The 12,537-nt window shown below is 35.5% G+C and overlaps 1 non-coding gene across 1 annotated transcript; it reads left to right on the forward strand.

Moving 5' to 3' along the window:
* Window positions 1–1,704: 1,704 nt before the first annotated feature.
* Window positions 1,705–1,807, forward strand: LOC123942883. Its single transcript, XR_006818515.1, has one exon. It is a non-coding gene; the product is annotated as a U6 spliceosomal RNA (small nuclear RNA).
* Window positions 1,808–12,537: the final 10,730 nt, after the last annotated feature.

Here is a 12,537-nt window from a genome sequence, read left to right on the forward strand (position 1 = left end):
AACTTAGAAGAAAGAGACCAATTCCTCAAAAAACATAAACTAAGCTTACCCATATGAAACCAATATGAATAGCCCTATAACCAATAAAGAAATTGAATTTTTAATTAAAAATCTCCTAAGAAGCATAACAAATAACATGGAGGACATGGGGAGATGGAGAGGAGAGGGAGGTGAGGGAAACTGGAAGGGGAGATGAACCATGAGAGACTATGGACTCTGAAAAACAACCAGAGGGTTATGAAGGGGCGGTGGGGGGTGGGGGGGGTGGGAGGTTGAGGAACCAGGTGGTGGGTAATAGGGAGGGCACGTACTGCATGGAGCACTGGGTGTGATGCCAAAACAATGAACACTGTTATGCTGTAAATAAACAAAAAAAAAAAAAAGAAAAAAAATCTCTAGGCCCAGCTTGTTTCATTGGAGAATTCTATCAGATTACTTACAGAGGAATTCTCGACTTTATACAACCTCTTCTAGACAATGAAAGGGGAAGAAATACTTCCAAACTCATTTTATGAGGCCTGTACTACCCTGATACTGACCAGTACAAAGACAATTTAAAAAAAAAAAAAAAAAGGAAAGAAACTGCAGGTCAATATCTGTCATGAGCTTAAAAACAAACATTGCTAACAAACTATTAGTACACTGAATCCAGCAATATATTAAAAAGAACTAGATAGCATGACCAAATGAGTTTTATTCCAAGTATGCAAGACTGGTTCAACATTTGAAATTCAATCAGAGCAATCCACGAAATCAAAGACAAATCATATGATCATATCAACTGCCACAGAAAAAGCATTTGACAAAATCCAACACCAATTCATAATAGAAATTCTCAGCAAGCTAAGAATAGAAGGAATTATCTCAACATGATTAAAAAAAATACAGGAACTATACAGCTAACATCATACTCAATAGTGAACACTTCACCCTAAGAATTCATACTGTGCAAAAATACCCATTCTCATAACTCATCCAATATAGCACTGAAAGTTCTAGCCACTGCAATAAAGAAAGAAAAATAAATAAATGGCATATAGATCAAACAAAAAATAAAATAAAAATTCCCTTATTTGGGGCGCCTGGGTGGCTCAGTGGTTTAAGCCGCTGCCTTCGGCTCAGGTCATGATCTCAGGGTCCTGGGATCAAGTCCCGCATTGGGCTCTCTGCTCGGCAGGGAGCCTGCTTCCCTCTCACTCTCTCTGCCTGCCTCTCTGCCTACTTGTGATCTCTCTCTGTCAAATAAATAAATAAAATCTTTAAAAAAAAAAATTCCCTTATTTGCAGATGGCATGATTATCTTTGTAGAAAACCCAAGTCCATAAAATAGTTCCTAGAATTAATACATGAGTTTGGGAAGATTGCAGAACACAAGATCAACACACAAAACTCAATCACATTACTACATAAAAATGAGCCTGAGGACACCAAACTTAAACATACAATACCGTTAACCATCAATGCAAATAAAATAAAATAAAATATTGTAAAGGATCTATACATGGAAACTTACCACAAAAACACATTTTTTGGAAGAAATCAAAGAAAGCTTAAATAAATGGAGACAATCCAATTAGAAAATAAGCAAAAGAGATGAACAACATTTCACCTAAGAGGATATACAGATGTCGTATAAACAAATGAGAAGTTATTCCACATTATTAGCCATTAGGGAAATGCAAATTTAAACTACAATGAGAGTTCTTGCTTTGGCAGCATATATAGTAAAATTGGAATGGTATAGAGGAGATTAGTATAGCTTCTGCAAAAGGAAGGTACACCATTTTGTGAAGTGTTCTATATTTTGATTTTTTTCTAATGCTTACAGATCAAAAAATTGATAATCCAATAAGCAAAGTAACTTACCCAATTGAGGGCCATTCCAGCTTCAAACCCTTAATTCCTCACAAAAAGAAAACAAGCAAAAAATCACCCAACCAAACCAAAACAAAAAACAATGAGATAACCCTAAGCACCTATCAGAATATCTATACTTCAAAATAGTGACAACACTTAACACTGGTGAGAATGTCATTAAACCAGATCATTCATACACTCCTGGTAGGAATCATAATGGTACAGTCACTTTGGAAATATTTTTGTAGTTTCTTTAAAAACTAAACATGAAACAGACATATAGTCTTGCAATTGCACCCTAAGGCCATTTATTCCAGAGAAATAAAAAGTTATATTCACACAATTACTTGTACATGGATTTTCACTTAGCACTTTAATTGTAATAGCAAAAAACTAGATCAGCACACATGTTCTTCAACTGCAGAAGCTTTAACAAACTGTGGTGCATCTATATTGTGAAATACTACTCGGAAATAGAAATTAACAAACTGTTAATACAGACAAAAACTTGCATGAATTGGCAGGAAATTATGCTGAGGGGAAAAGCAATCCCAAATGGACACATAGCATATAATTTTTATTTATATAACTTTTAAATGACATAATATGAGAAATAGAGGAAAAATTAGTGATTCTCAGAGGTACCAACTAGGATTGGTGTTGGCTGGGGGAAGGCAGAGGTGTGGGAGGGACATGAGTGTGCTTCTATATGGGCAACCCAAGGGATCTATAAGGTGTTCAGTATCATGACTATGGTGGTGGATACGTGAACCCACACAGAGGATAAAACTTGATAGAACTAAATCCACATACATGTACACACACATATAAGTACAAGTAAAACTGGAGAAATCAGAGTAATACTAGTGATTGTATCAATGTCAATATCTTGAGTACCTGGGTGGCTCAGTTGGTTAAGCAACTGCCTTTGGCTCAGGTCATGATCCTGGAGTCCCAGGATCGAGTCCTGCATCTGGCTCTCAGCTCCATGGGGAGTCTGCTTCTCCCTCTGAGAAGCATAGTTAAAGTTAAAAAGTTATAGTTAAAAAAAAAAATGTACACCGAAATTAAAACCATAGTGAAAATATGATTACAAGAAGATGGCTGAAGTAGCAGGAAACATCTATTGCTTAGGAAGTGAAAATCTGAATTATATTTTTATTTTAAAATCTTTCCTTTGTGTTTGTGTGATGACATTGTAATAGATAAAATTTGGAGGCAGCTGAAAAGAATACCTGTTATATTTCCATATATTGATTTAAGTAAAATAAGTACTATAGGGACACCAGGGTGCTCAGTCAGTTAAGCATCTGCCAGGTCATGATCCCAGGGTCCTGGAATAACCCAGTATGTTATATTTCTAAATGCCTGAACCACCAAGACATGTTGTCAAGGTATTTTTTACCTCTTCAACTGATTTGACTCACTCTTGATGCTCAGAATATTTTGTTTTCAGTGTGTTGAAAAGTGTATTCTGTATTTATTATTTATTTTGAACATGTTCATGTTTGTCATGAGCAGAATATAAAAGACATTTTAGGAATTACTAAAGGCATTGCAAAAGTGATTTGAATACTATTCAAATTTATTTCCACTTTGTTAATATCAAAGACCCAATTGTAAATTACAATGATTTGTTTATTAGATTTTTAGTACACTTTTATCCCTTTGATTTTATTTTACTTTTTAAAGTATCTTCACATTTAAAACTATAGGAATACAAAGATCCAAATTATCATTTCCAACCCAGGATTAATCTTAACCTTTTAGCAGTTCAATTTTTGTATTGAGGCCATAATTCTTTTGGTATATCAATTAAATATACTGCATAATACTTTATTTTCTATTTTTTTAAAGATTTTATTTATTTATTTGACAGAGATCACAAGTAGGCAGAGAGGCAGGCAGAGAGAGGGGAAGGGAAGCAGGCTCCCCGCTGAGCAGAGAGCCTCATGCGGGGTTTGATCCCTGGACCCTGGGATCATGACCTGAGCCTAAGTCAGAGGATTGTTTTTTTTTTTTTTTTTTTTTTTTTAATTTATTTATTTTTTCAGTGTAACAGTATTCATTGTTTTTACAGAACACCCAGTGCTCCATGCAAAACGTGCCCTCCCTATTACCCACCACCTGTTCCTCCAACCTCCCACCCCTGACCCTTCAAAACCCTCAGGTTGTTTTTCAGAATCCATAGTCTCTTATGGTTCGCCTCCCCTTCCAATTTTTTTTTTTATAAACATATAATGTATTTTTATCCCCAGGGGTACAGGTCTGTGAATCACCAGGTTTACACACTTCACAGCACTCACGATAGCACATACCTTCCCCAATGTCCATAACCCCCTCCCCCTCTCCCAACCCCATCTCCCGCCAGCAACCCCCAGTTTGTTTTGTCATTTATGGTTTGTCTCCCTCCCCATCCCATCTTGTTTCATTTATTCTTCTCCTATCCCCCTAACCCCCCATGTTGCTTCTCCATGTCCTCATATCAGGGAGATCATATGATAGTAACCCACTGAACCACCCAGGTGCCCCTTATTTATTTCTATTTTCTATTATGACCAAGCCCAAAATAAATTTCTGAGCTTTTCGTTGTTTATTTTTATTTATTTATTTATTATTTTATTTTTTTCAGTTTAGGAGTCTCAGCACCAAACAGGGCCCTGGTTAAAAAGAAATATCCACAAACAAACAAATCCATGAAAAATTAACACCAACAAACTACCCACACAGTAGGAAATAGTAAAATAGCAGAGGTAGAAGTCCTTAAAGGTACTTTAGGTACTAGAGATAGAAGGCCTTAAAATACTTATATTTGGCACACCTGCGTGGCTTAATTGGTTAAGTGTCTGCCTTTGGCTCACCTCATGATCCCAGAGTCCTGGAATGGACCCCACATCATGCTCCCTGCTCAGCAAGAAGTCTGTTTCTTCCTCTCTCTCTGCTCCTCTCCCCAAGCTGGTACTCTCTCTCTCTCTCAAATAAATAAATAATAAAATAAAATCCTTGTAGTCTTTATGATTTGACTTCAAATTTGATTTTTTTTTATTTTCATGGACACTGATTAAATATACAAACTTTTAAATACTTTATTAAGCAGGAAAGAAAACTCAGATTAGAAGGTAAAATTAACATCATTCACTTTATCATTCCAGTAATTCAGTGCCCATCTACTGTGGTGACAGTTTAATTATAAAAAGTTCTGTTAAAATATTTATTTGGAGAGACTAATAAAATTTATAACTATAAGTATCTGATGTGATATCTATATTTTATGATTAATTATAGAAGAAATTATTGTATTTTTTTTTAAGATTTTATTTATTTGTTTGAAAGAAAGTGCAAGAGTGGGGAGGAGGAGCAGAAGGAGAGAGAGAAGCAAACTCCCTGCTGAACATGGAGCCTGAAAACGAGAACACAGGGCTTAATCTCAGGACCCCAAAATCATGATCCTAGTCAAAGATAGACATTTAACCAACTGAGCCACCCAGGTGTCCTTATGTGTGTGGTTTTTGTGTGTGGGGTTGTATCAATTTTTTAGAGCAATTAGTCAACCAAAGTCACCTTTACCAAAAAGAAAAAAAAAAGTTATGTTCCAGATTATTTATTTAAAGCAATATTTGAGGGGTGCCTGGGTGGCTCAGTTGAAGGGCAGACTTCATCTGTTGAAGGACAAACTCTTAATTTTGGTTCAGGTCATGATTTTGGGGTTGTGGGATGGAGCCCCAGATGGTTCCAAACTCAGTTTCTCTCCCTCTGCCCTTCCCCCCACTAACACTCTCTCTTGCTCTCACTCTCTCTCAAGTAAATAAATAAATCTTAAAAAAGAAAAATAAAGCAACATTTGGTATAGCAAAATTCCAATATTTCTCTAGATGGGATTGTCCAGGAAGTTCACTGTGATGTACAGAGCATTTTACTTATTCTGGAAATCATTATATTTAGGTCAACCCACTTGTGAAATTTGTACTTACTGTCTTTTTAATTAATTTGATGGTATTAGGTATATATAATAAATAATATAATTATATAAAAATTATGTAATGCATATTATATATTATAATATATATGTACACCTACACACACACATACACTGACTGCAGGTTCAGAGCCCTTTCCTTCTATGACCATACGTGATTCTTCTAACAGCCATATGCGATAGGTGCTACAAAAGGAATTGTACCTGCTCAGTTCATGAAGGAATAAAAGAAGGAAAACTTTCAATCACTTGCCCAGATTTACTAGTTAGTCATTGTCAGAATTAAACTCAGGGAATGTGGTTACAAGTGGAATGTTTTTTCATGACACCAGCTCCAGAGACGAAAGAGCAATAAAATCTTTGCAGGTGAAGTTTAAAGTCAGAAAGCTGCTCATAATTTTCATTCACCTTGCAAACAGGAGGATATATTTACTATGATTACTCTTAATATATATAAATGTAAATGAGCTGTAAATAATATCAGCAAGCATCAAATGCTCTCCTTTTCTCAGTGGGGTGGACATTCATTCAACAAGATAATATCCTGTATTGGTGCTAACCAGATGCATCTTTGGTGAATATTTATGTCGGTGACCTTCCCTACAGAAGATTTTCTATTGTCATATGACTGCCTGGGTATTCGTTTTCAAGAACAGTGTTATTAGAAGCCCTCAGGATAGATGACGTTGGAAAAAGATCAACTCTGAAGCGACATGCTCTGATGTTATAAGAATCCTTAAGTCATGTTGAGTCACCCCCCCCCCCTTAGAGATCAGTTCCCACATGATGAGGAAGATAGCTTTACACATAGACGAAAACTTTTGAAAAGTCAACTTGTTGAATCTTTACTTAACCTCTTTCATGTCAAAGGCAGCACTTTATAATGGGCCTGATTCAGAATAATTTTTCAAATACCTAATTTTTTCATGAAACCAGCTGTTTTCAGCAATTGGGATCTTAAAAGCATCTTTTTTAAGGGCTACACTGTGTTACTGGGTTATATCATTGTTAGTTCCTACCCTGGCTATTCTTACACTATGGGCACATGAGCAACTTTTTGTGTATATTTGAGTCCTGCTAGATCATTTTGCTTTTGTGACTCATATATAAAGATGTTAACTTATACCACTGAACAGTTGAATAAAAACAAGATAAGCCCCCAATAAACCTGAGCTTATCCTCAGGAGTGAGGAGATTAGTCCCTTTTTATCTTCTGTTGGAACAGAGAGAAAACACTGAAGCAGCCTTGATTAGCCTTACCGATGAACAAAAAGCAGCAGCACCCACAGTGGACTCTCCAGGAGCATTCCATGGCAGCCCCCAGTGCTGCCTTTCAACTGACCAGTCTTACTCCTCCATGCCTGTCATGCCTGCCCTGTCAATCCCAGGCCTGGAAAATTCCAACCAGTGTTTCTTCGACTTTTGCTCTAGCTCCTGACTAGATCTAACACAGAAATGACAGGCCAAACTTCAACTGGGTCTTTCTTTTCCACTTCTGTGCAATTATTTCAGGAATCACCTGGTAATTCTTTAGTGAAGACACCATAACGATTGCACAGACTTTCTTTCCTCTCAAGTCTTCTACTCCCTCATGGTAACCCTTTGTCTCAGCTGATGCCTTTAAAATCCATCTGCAGCGAGCTCCCAAGTTTCTTTTACTTCTAGCCCAATGTACTTCTTTGTCTACATAGATACTCATTTTTTCCCTCCGAAAAAAGAAAGATTCCACTTCTCGACTTGTGGCAAATACTGATTTTATTTTTCTCTCACTTCTCAAATAACTCGTATTGTCACTACTCTTTCCATTTCCATTAACAAAGTTCCTTTTAGCTTAAATCTAGCTCAGTTACAACTCCGAAAACCCTCACTTAATAGGCAACTGTTTAGTCGCCTATCTCACTGCATTATGAAATGCCTTAAATGTCCAGACATGAGAGCTTATTACAGGACCTGGGCCAAAGATCTGAAGTCACACAGGTAAGTATAAGAACTTGTACCTGCAATGTTATCATTTCTAAATCTCAGTATTTTCAAATATTAAAAAAACCACCCAGTGCCTTGATTAATCTATCATTTTTAACAATCCTTTAGTTTGGACTAGGTGTGTTCATTTCAACTATTGGATTGTAAAATCTTTGAGAATATGAGCCAGTTTTTTTTTTTTTCCTTCTCTTCTTTTTCTTGGTCTTTCTTCTTCTTCTCAGTCTCCATTGTTCATAATAGGTATTACATAAATGCTCAATAATCTATGAATTGACCTCCAAATGCCTTAAAACTTAAACTGGAAAGTGTGGCTGCTAAACAGGAGAAAATGATTCTCACAGGAGTAAGCACTGAACCCTATATGGTTATCAGCTGGTGGGGTTCTTTTCTTCTGAGTGAAAGAAAGAACTCCCAGTCATGTATGAATAAACTACAAAATAGATCGTCTAGTAGTGACTGAACCATGATGTCTCAGTGAAGCACTAAAACCACACATGCAGTTTAATATCTCAATGGATAGAAATCTTTATTCATAAAAATGCAATCCAAGAAATATCATAGCATTGCTTTACTACCCCTTTGCTTATCTTTCATTGATTGGGTCTAGAACATAGGGTAAGATGTAATTTATAAGCACTTGATGTACATCTGACAAGATCAAAAAAATACATGAAAGAAGATGATGAAATGATTTTGGCTTGGTGCCAGAGCTAAGGGAGTTTATTACCAGAGTCAATACATCACTTCTCTTTATCTTCAGAGAATGTGGATCACATTCCAATTCACAGAGAGGTGTAACAAATAATAGATCTTCCAAAGTGGGAAATTTTTGCACAGGAAAGTGACAAAAGGCTTAAACTAATATGCTCCTAGAAATGCTGCAACAACCTTACTGCTGTAAAATGTAGTGAACAGAGTAGATACTAAGAACATAAGAACCTGTTGATAATATTCTCAGCTCTGTTTGGAAATTTAAAAGGGAAATATTCAAAACAAACACATAACAAGAAGACCTAAATTCTAACACTTACTAGTCAGTTTCTAGCATGCAGTGAACCATAGAGACTCTAGTAGCTGAATAATTTGGAATGGACTGATTACCTGCTCTGCCAACATGGACCTTGTTAGTGTGGCTATTCACAATGATGGGGAATATATTCTTTTGCTCAGTGCATATTTTTAAATAGTTGCTGTACGCCAGACACTAAGCTATGTCCTAGAGATACAGTCAAACAAAATAATATCTGTGTCCTTGAAGACTTACAATAAAGTAGATTAAGAGGCCTTTCTTGAGTTTCAGAATTAAATGCCAAACATAAATATACATTAAAAATCGTGTCTGTTTCTGATTATCCATATTACCATTTTCCTTTGGTGCAGAAAACTTATTAGACAGATCGAGGAAGAGAAAATCAGTTAGATGTAAAGCTAAATAGTATTATATAAAACTTAAAATCACTAACATATTTATGAATTTATTCATTATTTAAAATATCTGTCTTTCAGGTGCCTCGTTAGTGCAGTAGGTAGCACGTCAGTCTCATAAAATATCTGTCTTTACAGGAAATACGTCATGTACTGTAAAAAGTGGAATTTCCTCATCTATTAGTCAAATGCACTCAATTCAATTAGAAAATATGCCATTGTTTCTTCATGCATATCAATCAATCAATGAAAAGGTTTTATAGGTACCTACATATCATGTAGGCAAAACTTTGACATTCTCTTTTTCCATTGGAACCATTGGAGGTATTCTAATTTTCCAAACAGAAAATTACTAGAATTTAACCTTTTCTTGGAATGTCAGCCATCTCCAAACAAAGATAGTGTAAGGTCTAGATAGGCCACACTGTTATTATAATTTCATTATTTTATAAGTAAAATGATAGTCCCTTCAGCATTAAATTATTACTTTATATGATTTACCCTCAGAAGACTCTAAATCAGCAATAAAATTTTTCATGTATTCAAGGTTTTTGCTGAAACTCTTAGAGCTACAGATGCTGGATCTATCTTACCTTGAAAAACTTAAATATGAAACTAGAGGTTAGGAAATGATGAGTGTCAGCATAGTCATGTGATGGCATGTCATGGACCAGTAACTGAGCTTTGGTACTTATGACTCATACTAGTGACCCACAATGAATCAGGCAGGCAGGGCTATTTCTAAGTTACTCACTCAGAAGGTCTTTTCTTCATTGTTGGATGTTCCTGAAGAATATGCATCTCCTATGTATTACATACAGATCACATTAATGAGGTTCACTGTTTTAAAATTTATGTCATTAAGAGAATTTAATATTGATGAATGATTGGGTTTGAGAGACTGTATTTTTTGAATATATATAATAAATTAAATTAATATTAGTCCTAGAAAAATTGATGTGCCTTCCTTAAAATTGCAGATAACAATAAAAGTAAAATTGGCTTATAAGAAGATGTAAAGTTAATTTGAGTTGGAATGTGCTAATTATATTCATTGGAATATTATTAGATAAAGCTAATATAATGAATGTTCATTATATTCACTGGATATATGTTATTCATCAATGGATCATAGGAAACTATGATGGTAAATTTAGTACTTGGCAATGCTATTTCATTCAAGCACTTCATTGACCTCAAATGCAAAATCAAATCCTCTCCAAGTATAGACTTCTTGTTTTACCAACATATTTAAATTTATTATTTATTCAAAGAAATTATCTTCCTGTGAATTGTCTTCCTTCCTTTTGAAGTCTCAAAAACCCTATCTTCTGCTGATCTCTGAATGGCTTATAAGCCTTAATTTCTTGACTACCTATAGACCTCATATTCTTATGGAGCCCCTCTATGTACATAATTATACTATGTTCTTTTCTTAATCTGTCTTATATCAATTTAGTTCTTAGACAAGCCAAAAGAACCTTGAACGATAAGAGCATTTTCTGACCCAACACTTTGTTTTTGGTAAAATGAAGTTAGTTATGTAGCACAGCCTTATAAGAGTGCTTGAGGGTTAGCTAATTACTTGTCTTAAAATGCATATAATATTTGAAATAAAAGAAGCTATGACCTTGATGTAATTTAGAAACCACATGAAAATTACTATATATATATACACATACACGCATACAACATAATATTTTTATATCGTGATGAAGATCAATATCTTCTACTCTGACTTTCTTGACAAGGGATTGGAGAAGGAAGATTCTATCCACTATTTATTTTACACAGTATTAAGGAGGAATTTTCCAACTCTGAAGGCATCTCAATCCTTGGTGCCTTCCTACTGCTTTCTTCACATCTTTAGTACTGCTGAGACATACTCTTCTCCTTATTTACTATCAAAAGTCATGAAACTAAGTCATTGCATTAGAACCCTTGACAAGAGCTGTATATGTTGTTTCGTTTAAGAGGGCTGAAAAATCTTGCTGCCAGAAATATCTGTACAGAGCCAGAGATGCTAGAATTCAGGTCAACTCTTTGGATCAAGCACTTTCCAGCTGGCTTCTAATCAAATGCATGGAAGTTATTATGGTGAAGATGAATGACCTGGAGAAAGAGCACTCGTTAGTATACATTTTGACCACAACTTTTAATAAAGAGCTGAACTCTGAGTGAACATGACACAGAACAACAATTGCATGGCCTGGTATATAGGACACTATGTAGAGAAGGTAAGACTGCCAGAAGCCCCATAAAACTTGGCTATTGCAAGTAGGAAGTTAATATGGAGATGATGGGAGAAGAAAGAACCCGATTGTTCAGAAAAGGTACGAAAACTTCTTAGGAAGTTGCCTGAGAATTATGGCCAACTAACATTCCACCCATTTGTGTCAGATTCTCATTTTCTAAAGGGTGTAGATATCCTCTGGATCCAATCCCTTCATTAGAACAGGTGTAATTAAATTCCAGCAAAGAAAGGAAGACACCAGTTGAATAGAAATAGGTGTAAATTGACTTCAAATAGCAAATTTCATAGTATCCCTAGGGCTCTTACAGGTTTTTAAAGTAGTCTTGAGTTTTGTATAGCTAAACTTAATATATAAGTATTCCCATGAAGCTGATATCCTCCAAATTATTAGCTTACAAATTAAACATAAACAACAAGAAATATGGCAAAGTCAAATAATAACACAAGTCAGTGCATGATTTGGGACCAATCAGGTCATAGAATTAAGGCAAGTGGGTATTACAGCAGTGGCAGACTAAGAACTATGGCCTAGTTCCACTCCTTACTGGCTTTTACCATAGTGGGAAATCTGCTTCATCTATTTGCTTCTCAGTTTCCTCATTGGTAAAACAGCTAAAATAAAAGCCACCGCTGGGATTAAAGATGTATATGAATTTGCCTAGTACAAGTGCTCAATAAAATGGTAAATGATTACTGTTATCATTGCTGCTATAACTGCCACTATGGACAATAAATGCAACAAGGGTTCAAAGAAAGTATAAGGTTCTGTGAACTTTAGTACCCTGGGAGAGTTTCACCGTAGAGACAGTTTGTGCCAGTATTTGAATGTTGAGTAAGTTATGTCCAGGCAGAAAGGATTCTGTGAGTGGGAGGAGACTTCATTCTATTAAAGGGGGATGGTGAAACTACGTTGTGCAGACAGAAATATCCCTGACAGGATTTAAAGAGGTATTGAGTAGACTGATCTAATAAGGAATCCATTTTAGGGAGATATGGGTAATAAAGGAGGAAATGTAAACTTGGGACCTAATTATATGATCTT

This window comes from Meles meles, chromosome 5 (genome assembly GCF_922984935.1).
Source record: "Meles meles chromosome 5, mMelMel3.1 paternal haplotype, whole genome shotgun sequence".
NCBI lineage: Eukaryota > Metazoa > Chordata > Mammalia > Carnivora > Mustelidae > Meles > Meles meles.